The 16,247-nt window shown below is 37.9% G+C and overlaps 1 pseudogene; it reads left to right on the top strand.

Moving 5' to 3' along the window:
- Window positions 1–1,907: 1,907 nt before the first annotated feature.
- On the top strand, window positions 1,908–2,050 carry LOC128579210 (uncharacterized; annotated as a pseudogene).
- Window positions 2,051–16,247: the final 14,197 nt, after the last annotated feature.

A 16,247-nucleotide genomic window follows, 5' to 3' on the forward strand; every position in this document is an offset into this window, starting at 1 on the left:
TTGAGTTTCTCATGTAACAGACATTTATTAATAGAAATAATATCTTGTCCAAGGTTACCCTCTAGGTACTAAGGTGGATACAACATATATGACATGCTTGCTTTATCCTTGGGATACTGCAATTTAGTTGCAGAAACAGGATTTATACCAATAAAATTGACTTCAAAAGATTGGCTTGGCCAGCTCGGTGGCTGATGCTGCAATGCTAGCACCCTGAGAGGCTGATGTGGAAAGATCACTTGAATTCAGGAGTCAAGATCAGCTTGAGCAAAAGTGAAACCTCCCTTTCTACAAACAACAGAAAAATTAGCCAGGTGTGATGGCATGTACCGATAACTCAGCTTCTTAGGCGGCTGAGGCAGGAGGATTTCTTGAGCCCATGAGTTGGATACTGCAGTCAGCTGTAATGATACCACTGCATTCTAGTTGGGGTGACAGAATGAGACTCTGTCTCAAAGAAAAATACTGACTTAACTAAAATATAAGTGCAACGCAAAGTAAGACATAACAGTTTGCTTAGTTTAGGTTTCCCCCCAAAGCAGAACCTAAGATACGGACTTTGGATCAGGCTGTCTAATTTGGAGGTGGTCCCGGGAGGCAGGAGTGAGTGAATAAGGGAGAATGAGTGAAAAAAAGAGGAAAAGCCAGTGCATGAGTGTCTGTCAGAGGTCATTACTATAGGCAAGGAGGGCTCACTGCTATAAAAGCATACAGAATAGAACTGCCCACATGAAAATCAAAACAAAAGTATTTATCCACTGGCCCCTGCATACCAGGGATGAAGGGCTTTCCTCCGAGACAATCACTTTCCCAGACTTCCAGCCTGCACTTGTTTTTTTTTTTTTTTTTGTAAAGACAGAGTCTCTCTTAACCACCTTCAGTAGAGTGCCATGATGTCACAGGACTCACATCAACCTCTAGCTCTTGGGCTTCAGCAATTCTCCGGCCTCAGCCTCCCGAGCAGCTGGGACTACAGGCGCCCGCCACAATGCCCGGCTATTTTTTGGTTGCAGTTCAGCCGGGGCTGGGTTTGAACCCGCCACCCTCGGTATATGGGGCCGGCGACCTACTCACTGAGCCACAGGTGCCACCCTCCAGCCTGCACATGTTCACAGGTTAAAGCAAATTCCCTGATATTGGAGGAATTCCCTGAGCAAGTACAAAGAAAGGGGCATCTTGGGATGCCCATCCAGAGATGAATCTGAGCTTACAATGGCCCCTTCCACCACAGCTGTCTTTGACACTACAGGTGGGTGCCTGTTACAACTCTTAATAGGGGTGATGCATTCAAATGAGAAAAAGCTACTGCAGGTTTACATGCTGGAGGTGGGGGTCCTTCCTTAAGGAGGCTGGACTCCAGCTGATCCTGGAAAAAGCTGAGAGAATTTCTCATGCTAGACATTTCATAACACATCAAAATCCAGATCTTTCCAAAGACTGGCTGTGCTGAAGACAGTAGTTATCTATTTCAGATGATACCTCTTTGATTCAGTCTATGTTCTACTTCTCTTCTTGAAATAACATTACATTGAGGTTATGACGTTTAGACATCTTTCAAAAGCTTGCCTAGGCTTTGACATCAAAAGAATATTCCCTCAATCCAAGCAGCTTCAGAGTCCTAGAAATTCTAATAAAGTTAATAGGAGTTATTTTTTAAAATTTGTATACACACACACAAAAAAAGCCCATGATAATTTAACTTGACAATAATTCTGATAAAATAAGTCACTATTGCTATCCCTCTGAATTTTTGTAATCTTGCTCATAAGGCAATTGTAAATAAAAATTTTAAATTTCCTTTATATTTATATATTTTAAATATGTATTTAAACATATTTTTTATATTTATTTATATTATATACAGGGTGGCCATACATTTCGTGTGCAATTTAAAATAGTTTACTATTATCGCTTCTCGGCCTTTTGGCTAAGATCAAGTGTAAAATAGTTTGCTATTTTACAACCAAAAGAAGTTTACTATCATACATTGCACATAAACTTTATGACTACCCTGTATTTATGTATTCATTATATTTGGTAGCCAACAATTACACATATATCGAGATATGTATATTATAAAAATATTTCTAACTCAAGGTATAATGTGGGTCTATCAAGAGATTTATTTTCATTCATCTCATCTTACTTATTGCTGCCAATATGATCTATTCATTATATTGGAAGACATAAAACTCCCTTTCTCTTAAAATTTATATAATACATACTTTACCTAAACTAGTCTTGCATACTCCTGTTTTACTTCAAAGCAAGGTGTCTTCAGATTGACAAACAACTGATTCAAGAATGCTCCCAGAGTAAGGCTACTGACTGGTCAACTCCTTCCTTCCCTCACATTCTCTCACTCACTCTGAAATGTGCTTCTTTCTTTACCCCGACTTCTCTTTTTCCTCCTTTGAACAACCTCTCTATGGATGACCATTAACTGGGCCCAAGTAAATGACTACAGAAAGGCAAAGGAACAGCATGCATAAAAACTCCCATGCCCACACATCCTGTTCATTCTCTGTTTTTTTTTTTTTTTCCTCAGGTCAGTAACACCTGCTGGAATTGCTCTGGGCTCTTATCCCCTCACTCCTTACTCTTTCATCAAACTCAGGCTACAGTTTTTTCCCCCAGAGATAATAACTGCTTATTCATAAAGGTCCTCTTCCCCAACTTTTGACAATCTCCTGAGTAAAATCTCTAACCTCTTTGCTCAATGAAATAAGATAATGCCATTGAAAGAAATTTGTAAACTATCAAGCAATGTATGAGTGTAGTTTATTGTCATCATTTATGATCTCCCCAAATCATGCAAATCAGGCCTGATGAGTAATGTTCATGACATGTGCTTCCAAAAACAGAGAAAAATTCAAAGTTTCATAAAGTTTACTTTCCCATTCTAAAAGTATACATACGAATCGAGGAATATGATAGTCTGTAAAAATGGAAAATAAAATAGTTACCCTAAATCTGATTGTCCATACTTAGCCTTTTTTTTCTCCTGCCTTTTTAGCTATACATATTTCCTTATAGGTGTGGTCATATTCCACTACAATTTTGTCCCTGCTCTTTTCAACTAATATTATAGTTTAATAGTCTAAAAACCTTTTCCTTTTATTTAAGATGAAAAATGCCAAGGAAATTTTACATAAGAAAAATTCAATCTGAAGCCTTTGAAGGAACTTAGAAGTCCCCTTTATAACATCTATAAATTTATTCACCTATCCTAATTAAAATTGCCTATAATCAAAATCACTATTAAAAACAAATGCATGTGCATTAAATAGGTTAATTGTATAGAATAGAAATTATTCACAATAAAGCCGTTACTTAAAAACTTACAATAAAAATACAGGTGTGTTTCTCCCTATGTGTGATTACATTTTAAATTACTTGATAGTGTGACAGAATTATTTATAGAAACACTGACTTGCATTTTGGCTTGAGTATTTTTTTCTCTGCCCTCAATCCAGTTGTTGGCCTCAGATTATGTGTTTCCTTCTCTCAGATAGATTTCCATGGGCAAGTAGAAGCTACATGAAGCAAATTTGCTCCCCATCTTGGATAAAAATCTAAACTCACCTAAGAGTTTACACATGGTGTCCCAGGGAGGAACAGGAGAAAAGAAAGACATTTCATAACACATCAAAATCCAGGATGCAAGAGGAAAGAAGGAGCACTGTTCTCTTGGCTAGGGAAAGGTCAGAAGTAGAGGGGCAGGTTGCCCTAGGTCAGAGCACATGCAGGGCAGGGTCTTGGGCTCAGACTTACCTTGTCCCAGCAATGTCACTGAATCATCAGAATCCCTGAAATGAAAGGTCTTCATGGCCTGGCACAAGTTTCAGTGAAAACTAATGTTGGCCCTAGGGTAACCAGGATGGCTTTCCTTTGTGATTTCAAGAGAATGGTAATTTTGTAAGAACTCTTTCAGGTATGAAGAGTCCCAATAATCACAGACTGAATCTGTTGCCAAGCTGAAAATACAATGCTGCAGCTTCAGGTTTAAACTGGTTTACAGAACACAAAAAAAGGAAGTATTTTGGCCGGGGCTGGGTTTGAACCCGCCACCCTCGGCATATGGGGCCGGCGCCCTACTCACTGAGCCACAAACCCAGCCCCGGCCAAACTGCAACCAAAAAATAGCCGGGCGTTGTGGCGGGCGCCTGTAGTCCCAGCTGCTCGGGAGGCTGAGGCAAGAGAATCGCGTAAGCCCAAGAGTTAAGAGGTTGCTGTGAGCCGTGTGCTACCACGGCACTCTACCCGAGGGCGGTACAGTGAGACTCTGTCTCTACAAAAAAAAAAGGAAGTATTTTCACCAAGGACATTCATATTCACTATACTAGTACTGCAACCATATTGATTGTGATGATTTTCTAAATAACATGTCCTATGTGATGTTACTAACCATTTTTTAAAAGGAAGCCCCCCACACACACACACACATACAACAAAGTACTACTGCCAGATCCTAAAACTGCCAGCATCTCGTAGATCTAGTCCAACTTCCTCATTTTGAAGATTAAAAACTTGAACCTTGAGAAGGTGAGGTGAATTCCCCAGGGTCAGATTTGAACCTGGTATAGAATCTGTTATCTTCACTCTTAGGCAGTGTTCTGTGAGGTTTTGTAGCTGCCATAAAGTGCTAATAGACTGATGAGTTATCAAGTCCTGCCAGGCAGCCTTGTAGTTATCCACTCTATAGATACAGATATTTTGTTGGATAATCACCATATGTTTACTTGTGATAAAGCTTAGCTTTATTGCAATTCACTTGAGATGATGGGCTTTCAGGTTTGCATAGTTTACCTGAAGAATGTTGTAGCCAACCAAATCACGTATCGACCCTGGCACTTCAGAGAACAGCAAGGAGCAAGTGCCATCATTATTATATCCTGTATAAAAATGTGAAAACACATTATACTCTCATCTGTTTCTTCTAGTGTCCCTACAGTGATTTTGCAAAGACACATTTTGACCTATATTTTTATTCCTTTTATCACATGACAATGGTGTAATTCAGAAGCAAAGAACCAGCAGAAATGAACACATAAGATGCAAAGGGTCAGAAATAGGGTGAAACAAAAGAAACGACACACGTGTGACAGTCAGTTTTACATAAGGATATGAAATAATACAAAAGATTAAGATGAAATTGATGCTTTCACTTGTACACTGGATGGGAAAAAGCAGTCTGAAGTGGCATAAGTGAGCATGGTTTATTGAGACACATACAGGACTGTTCTGCTCTTCTTTGTCATCCTTTTGCACTCTGGTTAAACATCTGTTATGCATTTGATCATCATTTAAGCACTTTTCCTATTTATTAACTTAGAAACAATTGAAGCAATTTTAAATTCCTTCTGGAAAATAAAACTGCCATTTGAAGAAAACTTATTTACTTTGACTTATTCCTATCGAAACATTTTAATTCAAAAATATATTTTTTCTGATTATACCTTTGTTCAATAATTGAAATTACACAGTATGGGTTTTATTGAAGGGATTGAATATCATTTTTATTTGGTAACCTCACAAAATTTCATATTTAAGATTTTGATTTTATTTATAAGAGTGGTTTTTCTCATTACAAAAATATAAATATGTTAACAGTTCTGTCTAGTAAATACTACTTCATGAAATTACTAGGTTACCAATATTGAAGTTAAAGTTCAGAAATAGGGATGTCAGAAGCACATGGCTGACCAGCTGCCCTGTCAAGATCTCATAGGGTCAAAGGATGTTTGGGGAGTTACCTTCAGCTCAACATTGGGTACTGAGCTGTTGAGAGACTAATAACTTTTACCCAGATTTGATCATTTTAAGGAAGTAATTTATGTTTATTAAATTCTCAATGGACTTATATTTAATATAATCCTAGATGCATATTTACGGTTTTACAATAATAGAAAGAACTTTGGCTATAAAGTTAGTAGAATTGGTTTCTGACTCAGACTTGCCATTATTTACTGTGAGGGTAAGCTACGGAATTTCTCTGAGACTAGGTATTTGCATCTATTAAATGCAACTGTTGCCAGGCTGAAGTGGCACCCACGTGTAGTCTCAGCTATTCAGGGAGATCACTTGAGGCCAGAAGTTAGAGGACAGCTGAGGCAATATAGCAAGAATCCCATGTCTAACAACAGCAAAAAACGCAGCTGTCATGAAGATTAAAATACATCTAGAGTACCTTGCACAAAACCTAGTATTTAGTGAATGGTGGTTATAAAGATGAGCATGAGGATAGTGATGGCAACAAGGGAGGAGGAGGAAGAAGAAGAGGAAAGAGAAGAAGTTTCCTGGAATCACAGGGATCATAAGACTTATCAGCATATATATCTATATCTATATCTATATCTATATCTATATCTATATCTATATATATTTTACTGAAATCAAAGAGAGAATTAGCATTAATTAGAAGGCACTTGGTTAGTAGAGCATCAAAACAAAATAAATTAGGTAGAATACTATAAAAGCTTGGACCTTCAAGCTGTGAGGATCAGTAAGCCCATCACTGCCCTGGGGATATACATGCCCAGCACAGAGGATAGAATAATATTCTATTCCAGCACCCAGAATAATGCCAAGTGGCAGGCCCTTAGTAAACAGTGGACAAATAAATAGGTGAGCACTCCAACTCATGGACAGTGTTGAAAATAGTGATAATCCCTTTACCTTTGGTTCATCTATCTCCAGACTCAATGGTTACATTGCTTCCTCCGTTTCTCAGTAACGTGTTCAGTAATGTAATCAAGTGGCTCATATGTCTCTGTTGTATCGATCACATTTAGGCATTGTCTAATTAAACTTAAATCACTTTATCATTTACTGCAATCATATTTCCAAATTCTATGAGTTCTGTCTCATAACTTAACATAGACTTACAATAGAAACAGGCTAGATGATCCTAAAACTCATGTCTTCTTTTTCCTGAGAGCATAGCGAGGTTACTTTTCTTACCACCAACTCATTTGTGGTCCCATATGACTGAATTTTTAACCAAAAGAACATACGAACAAGTGTTGTACATTTCTACTAAGCCTGGACATAACATCACCCTATTTGCAATTCTGATCTCTAATTTCAGTTCAAATGAATGTAGAGAATTCAGTGTCCTAGTTTATGTTGGAGCCAATAAAGAAAAAATAACTGGACTCAGTGCCTGTAGCTCAAGCAGCTACGGTACTAGCCACATGCACCAGAGGTGGTGGGTTCAAATCCAGCCCAGGCCCAACAAACAACAATGACAACTACAAGTTAAAAATAGCTGGGCATTGTGGGAGGTGAGGCAAAAAATCGCTTAAGCCCAAGAGTTTGAGGTTGCTGTGAGCTGTCACACCATGGCACTATAGCCAGGACAACAGGTTGAGATTCTGCCTCAAAAAAAAAAAAGAAAAAGAAAAAGAAAAAGAAAAAAATGCCTGTATCTCTGAATCACATGGAGCACAATTTGCCTCACTCCTCACCATTAAATGCACACAAATAGGACCCCCACTAGACTGTGATATGAATGAGAAATACTCCTTTATTTATGAAGTCACTGAGATTGAGGGGTTATTTCTATAGTTACTATAGTAAAATGAGTATGGTATTAATTTAGTTATTCTAACTAGTTAATTTAGTTACTTATCCTAAATTATTAGGATTTAACTAACTAAACTAGTTATCCTGACTAAATTAATACCATACTCATTTTACTATAGTAACTCCTTTAAAATTATATGCATTATACATACAATATGTAGAGAAATTGGAGTTCATTATTGTCCTGTATTCCACATTTTACATGCTCTCACAAACACAGCCTCTTTCCTTGTAGTCACCCATGTCATAACAAATCAATCAATAAGCAATCAATCCTGCTCCTAAATCTCCGTATCTTCCCATCCCCACTATCTACAACCTATACCTGGTTTATTAGATCCTTGGTTTTCCCACATGAATTACTGAAATAGCATCCCATATTTTCTCCTTCCCTCACTCTTTTCATTTCCTCAATTCATAATAGTCTTTCTGACACAAAAATCCAATTTTGTTCTTTGCACAAAATTCAGTGAATCCTCGTTACTCCTGGTTAATGTCTAAAGAAATTAGCTTTCTTTTAGAATCTCTTTGCTTGCTTTTCCTCATCAAACACCCTAAACTATTATATCTCAATGGTTGCTAAGTGTGAGTTTAAAACACCTAGAGTTCCAGGCATTATTGAAAAGAGTTCTGGAATTCACAAGTCGTCCATTCATTATGTGTTGACTAAACAAATGATATAACTCCACTATGTATGTATTACTGCCAAGTGAGTTAAATGAGTTAAACTATGTAATGGATGAGCAGATATGGGCTATTTTTATCAACACCATTTTCCAAATTTAGTTGCTATTGTGATTAATAAAATAAAATTTTACCTGAATGTAACTGTATTTGAAATATTTCTCAATTATAAGATGCTAAAATACCACAACTGTCATGTGCATGGGCTCAACATTTTGATGTTTAAAAGGGGTCCACACTGGAAAATTTTGGGATTACTGCTTGGCATTGCAAACTATTTGCCATTCCTTGAATGGACAGTGACATTAATTCTGCACATGTGGAAGATTCTGTGCCTCGGCTGTTCAACATCCACTCCACCTGACTTCTAGGGTAACTTTCTGTAAAACAGAGGCTAGAAAGCTGTCTTTCCCACCTTTGGCAGGAAGAACTCTGGATGCTCAAAACAGATGGATTAATATAAGATTTCAAAATTGAAAATGAGGCTGAGGCCATCTTCTTGGTTTTTGAACTTTTTCTTTACCAGCAAGCAATTTTATAGAGATCTTTTTCTACAGCAGAATTCTTGTGTCCATTTTCTGGCTTCCTGAGGTTTAAGAGGCAGTCACAGCATTAGGGATGACTTCCTGATCCTCATCCGTTGTTGGCAACATGTTCTCAGACTGAATAATTTCCGAGAACCCACAACTCATAGCAAACTTGGTGGTGGCCCCAGTGGGAGTTTTTTTGGAATCATTCCTGGTGAGCCAGCCTATTGTCTGTTCTGGCTCTTTCATAATTTTATTCTAATTATATGTGGATTTTTACCTAAATCCTTTCCTTCTTAAGATGACTACATTGGTTTCTGTTTCCTGAATTGAACCTAGATTGATGCAGGCCTTGGAAAATATTTCTGTAACATTTAGCACACTTCCCCTCCTCCCCAAACTTGTCCAGCTCAAGTGTCTTCTTTTCCAGGATGTCTTCGTCAACTTCCTCAGCCAATTCTTCCTTCCATTCTGTTCTAGCCATAACCTATGAAAGCACTTCTCACTATACAAACTCGTAGTAATGATCAATTATTTGTCTATTCAAGTTAATTAATAAAGTTACATTTTCTTAGTCACTTGTTCCCAGGTATGTGCACCATAAGACCTTACAGAGTAAATGAGTGAAGGAACAAATGGGAATAATAATTAAAAATGAATAGTCATCCCATAAAGGAAGAAATGTAGCAGCATGAGAGAAGATGTATATTTTCTTACAAAATAAAACAGTGTATGTTTTGACAACATATACAATGTGCAAGTATATGTAAAATAAGGCAGAGTTGAAACTCTATGCAGGTAGGAATGTTCTTCTTAGTCCTGTAACAAAGAGATCCATATTGGTCTAGATATGGAAGTTTTTTCTGTAAATGGACAGATAGTAAATATTACAGCCTTTGTGAGTCATACAATCTCTGTCACAACTAATCAACTTTGCCATTTTCTCAGGAAAGCAGCCATATGCATAAACAAATACTATATTTAATGGATATAGTTGTGTTCCAATAAAACTTTATGAACATTGAAATCTGAATTTCAAATAATTTTCATATTTAAAAAAATATTAATATTCTTTTGATTTTTTTCAGTCATTTAACAATATAAAAAACATGTAGGGGTTGGGAAGAAGAGGGGGAGAGAAAGAAGATTTGGCCTGCATGGTGGTTTAAAAGATCAAGGAAAAGTCTGAATTTACAGTTGAGAATGCACTTTTTTCTAGGATGAGTTTAAGAACTTAATTGTCCAACCTCGTATCTTGTATACATATTAATTTCTTCCTATATAAAGTGAGGATTATAATATTACTTATGTTAAAACATGTTACTGATATAATTAACTTTGACACAAAAAAACTAATGTCTAAAAGGCTTTGAAACCTTGAAGACAGGCTTAGGTCACTTGTAAGTGTCTTTAAGTTCATAAATATGGAGTATTTTAAATGTTTGATATCTAACATCTCATGATAAGGCCTTGAAGTTCTACACATATGGTAAAACTGCTAGTAAGCAGTATGTGGTAAGAATGCATTCTCTCCTTCATTTACAACATGAAAGGTAAAGAGACAAAAATAATATGTGGATGATTACTGCTCCATTTTTATTCCTAGCCACAAACAGAGCAGATGTCAAAAGACTGTAGTCTTACACATTACACCTGTTGTAGTTTCTAGAATACTTTTCTTGGAGTTTTTCAAAAAACTCATGAATTAAAGAAGTGAAACCTCCAGTTCACAGGTGAAAAGTTCTTGGGCACAGCACTGTCCCATCACAGTTCACAGCAGGACTTGGGCGGTCCCTAGCCTCTGAATACTACCACGATGCTCTTCCAACTTTAAGAGGCTTTAAAAAAATTAGGCTATTGTGTTTGATAGTAAAGATTAAATCTAATCATGAATTTATTTTAAATTGTGTATGTCTTATGTCTTCTTGAGTTGCAAAGGATTTAACTTTGTTATATAAAACATAGAGTTCTATATTTTATCAATTCTATGTTGTATAAAACACAGAGATATAGCAGCAATTCTTTAAAAGTGCTAATGGTTCATCTTTCACTGATAAAATTATCCATCATGCAAAGTCCCAAGAGGTGAAATTGAGAGGGGAGAGGGATGAAGACTCTGTGACCTCTAGAGTATGGAGGAGAGTAGGTCAGAAAGGGCAAACCAACAGAAAATGGTTCTTGCCACATAGTGGGCAATCACCACCAAGGTTCCTTCTGCTGCTTTTCTGCTGCCTTTGAGAAATTCAGGAATGATTTCCCACTGCTTTCATGCATTCCAGTCTCTCACTTTTGCCTAAAATCACCGAAGTATACTGAGCTCTGGACAACTTCACAATAAAAAGCCATTTTCTTCCATCCTATGTTTAAATAATTTCACATAGGCTCTCCTGATCTTTGCATTCAGTACTGGAACACTTCTACCACCACATCCAGGCTCCGTATGTAATCCTGCTCTGTTTTCCCCATAATATTAGCCCCACTTAGCATACTATGTAACCAACTTATCTACTATATTTATTGTGTACTGACTATGTAAAATAGTCAGTTACTTTAAATTGCACATGAACTTTATGGACACCCTGTATTTCTCCCCTCAGCTAGAACAAAGTTCCATGATGGCAAGGATTTTTGTCTGTTTTGTTCTCTGTCTCACGTACATGTAGCCATGCTTTACATGTAGTAGGCGCTCAGGAAATGTTTGTTGAACTAATACATGAATTGGATAAAATGAAGAATAGGGAATTAGAAACATATTGACATATTTCATGGTTAAATTTGAAAAAGACTTGGACAAGGGATAGGTCCCAGCAAGGTGGCAGGATCCCTTGAGCTGTTGGGTTTGAGAAAATCCTAAGCAAGAGTAAGACCCCATCTCTAACAGAAATGGAAAAAATGAGTCAGGCATTGTGGCAGGTGCCTGTAAGTCCAGCTACTCGGGAGGCTGAGGGAGGAGGATTGCTTGAACCCAAGAGTTTGCGGTTGCTGAGTGCTCGGCTAATGCCATGGTACTCTAGCCCTGGCAACAGGGTGAGACTCTGTCTCAAAACAAACAAACAAATAAATAAAAAGACTTGGATAAAATGCACAAAAAATTGGGACAATAAGTTCATAAGACAACAAAGAAGAATATTTAGGTGCTACTGCACACCAGGGGTAACACTAAAGGCTTTGCATTCATTACCTTATTTTTCTCACCATGGCTATTCTTACCCTCATTTTATAGATATCTTGTCCAGTTTCATACACTTTGTGAGAGGTGGAGTCATGATCCCCAAACCAACATCGATCTGACTCCAAAGCCCACATGTGTAACCACTGCTCTGCAGAAGACTATCTGAAGACACCTCTGTGATCTGAGAGTCCTGATGGAGCCATCTCAGCATATTAACCTCACTTTATTAAGGTTGCTAAATGGACAGGTATCTTTCCTGGGACACTTGTAAATTCACGCCGAAGAGATTTTGTTTTCCTGGATTATAATCTCTAGATTTACTACATACAGGATGTTGCTTTCATTAAAGCTACAAGGATCTCCTAAAAACATCTTAAAGTAAAAGGCAATGAATTAGCATTGTTCATCCACCAATCAATCTCTCAAACCACAGAACTTCAAATATCAAAACTTGTCACGTTGCCTGAGCAGTAGAAAATGGCTTGGCAAACTAAATACTTGCAGATCCGACATCTTAAAGTTGGCAAGTAATTTGATTTTGTGGCTCAGCTGTGCCTGTAACTACCTGTGGATCAGATAATATAAAGGTAGAGATCTCATCCCTGAATTCATAGGCATCTTCTCTTTCTCCTCCTCACCCACCAACTTGAAGTGACACTTCTATGCATATATTTCTTCTCTAAATATGAACTGGAATTTGCAAGTTTTACTGTCTGCATGGCCAACAAATTTTCAGAAGTGGAATGAGATAGCAATTGTAGATCAAAATAGATCTTGATTATGAACAGTATAGAAAGGGTCAGGGTCACATAGGGAAGGGATGTCACGGGGATATATGGCAGGGGTGTAAATAAAACTGTAGGGACAGAGACATGGGGGAGAGAAAGGCCATTTTGAACATTTGAATTCAACCGTGGAGAGGTTTGAATCAACCAGGGGTTCTCTATAGATACCAATCACATAACTATTCACTTTTGCCTCATCTCCAACCCAACTCTTTAGTAACAAGCATAAGGTAACAATCTAGCTGTTACAATAGGCAGAGAAAGACAATTGTTTCTGAAGATTAGGACAGAAAAGAAATCATTATTAATCAAATGATTTAGAAATAGTTGTCAATGCATTAGGAACAAGAAAAGTTTTATGTCCTCTGAAAGTGTCATGGTGTGTCACATAAATGTGTCATAGAAGTTGCCATTCAAATAATATGCACAACTTGACAAAACTTTAGGAGTATAGCATATTTAGGGAACACCATTATTTGTGTGGTCTACATTTTCCCAGGCTTAGATGTTCATAAAAATCATCTGGGATATGGCATTTACTTAAAATTCACAGACATCTTCACACATCAGACCCAGAAATCTGAGTATTTAGCAAGTCGACTAGGCAATTCTTTTCTTTTTTTTTTTTCCAGACAGATTGTTGCCTATCTAGAGTGCCATAGCCTCAGCCGAGCTCATAGCAACCTCAAACTCCTGGGTTCAAGCAATCTTCCTGTCTCAGATTTTTATTAGAGATGGGGTCTCACCCTTGCTCAGGCTGGTCTTGAAACCCCCTGAGCTCAAGGGATCCTCCGGCCTCAGCCTCCCAGAGTGTAGGATAATATTTAGAAATAAACATATCCTACATCAAGCACACAAAGTGAACTCAGTGTGAGTTTAAAATGGCTTGCTTTTTTCCCAGAGGCTTAAGGGAACTGCCCCCCACTAGGAAACACACAGAGTTGGCTTCCCAGGGGTTAAAAATTCCATAAGCCATTTCTCTGAAGCTGTGCACCCTGTGAAGCCTGAGATCAAAGGGCATGCCACTCTTCCTCAGAGATATGGGCTGGAGGGTTGATGTATGTTAACATCATATTGTCAGAGGTCTATAGGTGCTCTGCCCTGTGGAAAAGACACAGTCATTACTTCATACTGAGTAAACTGAGTGAATGCTTGAAGATATTCTTCCATTAACTCTGTTCCCCTGTGGCTACTTTCTTCTTTGTGATCTTTATTTAGATACCTGCCCATAAATTAGTCAATGTTTAGAAGAAGAGGTTTATACAAAAGTGATTATATTGATATGATAACAAAATTCAAGTTAATTTCAGATAGGTAAAATAAGATAATGATGGAACTAACAGATGATAGATTAAGTATATACATGACTAGAAAAGATAAAATCTAAATCCTGAATAAAGAATTTTGCTACATACACCATTCCATTTTGTGTAGTCTGTTTCTTGACTTAATAATTACAGGAGCGAGTTTACACCCACAGCAAACCTGCTGTTCGTTCGTGTCTCAGGTCATGCAACATGTTGGTGTAGTTGGCAGGATCAGGGGACTGCAAAGGAGCAGAAAGATTTTCTGGAGGCTGCCTCCACCAGGATGCCTTGGAGAGATCTTCGCTGAAGCCGTTTGAGGTAAGCTTGAGAACCCTGTAACTGGGACAGTGCAATTTCTACACAGAGTATGTGGGACATCTCTAGCATAGCAAGAAACATGGGAGAAAATAATATGAGCTTTCAGCTCTCTTCCTCTTTGGAGGACCAGTATATTGCTATTTTAAAAAGTCTGATTTCTACAACTAAAATTCTAGTAAAAACCAGTAACCAGAGGGAACTTTTCCATGTGTTTGTTAAGAATTGCTGATGGTTTATGCCTGAATGGAAAGTCCAGCTTAATTTGAAAGTCTGGAAAAAAGTTGGTTGGGCTTGGCGTTGTGCCCACCAAAAAGGCAAATTTATAAGCAGGGAAATATATGCAACATATCAACTGGTTCATATCACATTGGAACTGTTTCGGACATGTTCTGAGCAAAATTCTGAGACTGAGGATATTGGCACTGATGAGTTGCCACCCCCGCCTCCTTTGCCCAAGCTGAGTCAGTTAGACCAGCCAGAGCAGGTTGTGGAACATCTCACAGACTTGGAACATGAATATGATATGCCACATTCCCATTCTGAACCTGAGCTTAAGAAGCCTCCAGAGAAATATGTGGGTGACTTAATTCGTCTAGAGAGTGAAACAGAGAACTGTCCGGAATTACTGGAAATGGCTAATGAATCATCTCAAAAAGAGTCTGAGTTTGAACATCTTAAAAAGTTATGGCTGAGAATTTTCAAGCAATGAATCAAAGAATTGACTTCTTAGAAAATAAGGGAGCTGAAATACTCTCCTCTAGAGCAAGCTCTAAAGCAGGTTCTTGTTAAGATGTTCTTCCACCTTACAAGCCTCTAACTCCTTCTGCACCAGCAGGTCCTATGGTCTGGAGGGAAGGCCCCTTACATCATAATGCTCCACCAGGAATCTATCCTGTGTGGCCTAATCCCCTAGATACTCGCTTCACTGCATGGTATCACTTTGTTTTAGATGGTTCTGAATTGGCTATATCTAATGAGAACTCAGTTCGAATTTCAAAATTGGGTAATAATAAAGAGCCTGTTATACAAACATATCCTGTTTTCAGGGAAATTAGAGAGAATGGTCAATCAGGAGCTGCTCAACATGATACTATAGAAGTAAAAATTTTAAGAACAATGAAAGATGAGATTTATGCTTATGGACCTACTTCTCCTTTTGTGATTGGCATTTTAAATTCATATTGTGCAAATCATTTTTTTATTGGTGCTGACTGGGGAACTTTTGCTCGTACTACCTTGAGCCCTGGCCAATTTTTACAATTCAAGGCTTTGTGGCTGGAAGAGGCAACTTTGCAAAACCGAGCTCAGGGAACCTGAGTTAACTCTTTAATGGGTACTGGTCCTGCGGCTGACATTCACCAACAACTGCAATTAACACAAGACTTATTAATGCAGGTAAAGATAGTTTGTATTGGAGCTTGGCAAAGAAGAGGAAAAAGATGGAGTTAAACAGTTTTTTACAAGAATCATGCAAGCTAACAATGAACCATATTCTGAATTTGTAGCTAGACTTCAGAAAGCTATTGATAGGTCTGTTCCTGGAGAACAGGCCAGACAGATGCGTTTTTTACAATTAGCATTTGAGAATGCCAATTCAGATTGTAAGTTGGCCTGACACCTGTCAAAAATCAAGACAATGTTTCCCTTGAACAGTATCTCCGCATTTGTAGGGTTATTGGCTCTGGAACATTTCAGGCAAAGCTTAAGGCTGCACCTTGGCGGAGGCACTTAATGAGACTAAAAAGAAAGCAAAATATTTTAATTGTGGAAAAATAGAGCATCTGCATTCTGAATGTCACAAAGATAAAACTGAAAATGCTCCAGCTACTGTAGTTCAGGATATCAAGCTGCAAGCACCTGGCCTATG

This window comes from Nycticebus coucang, chromosome Y (assembly GCF_027406575.1).
Source record: "Nycticebus coucang isolate mNycCou1 chromosome Y, mNycCou1.pri, whole genome shotgun sequence".
Taxonomy (NCBI): domain Eukaryota; kingdom Metazoa; phylum Chordata; class Mammalia; order Primates; family Lorisidae; genus Nycticebus; species Nycticebus coucang.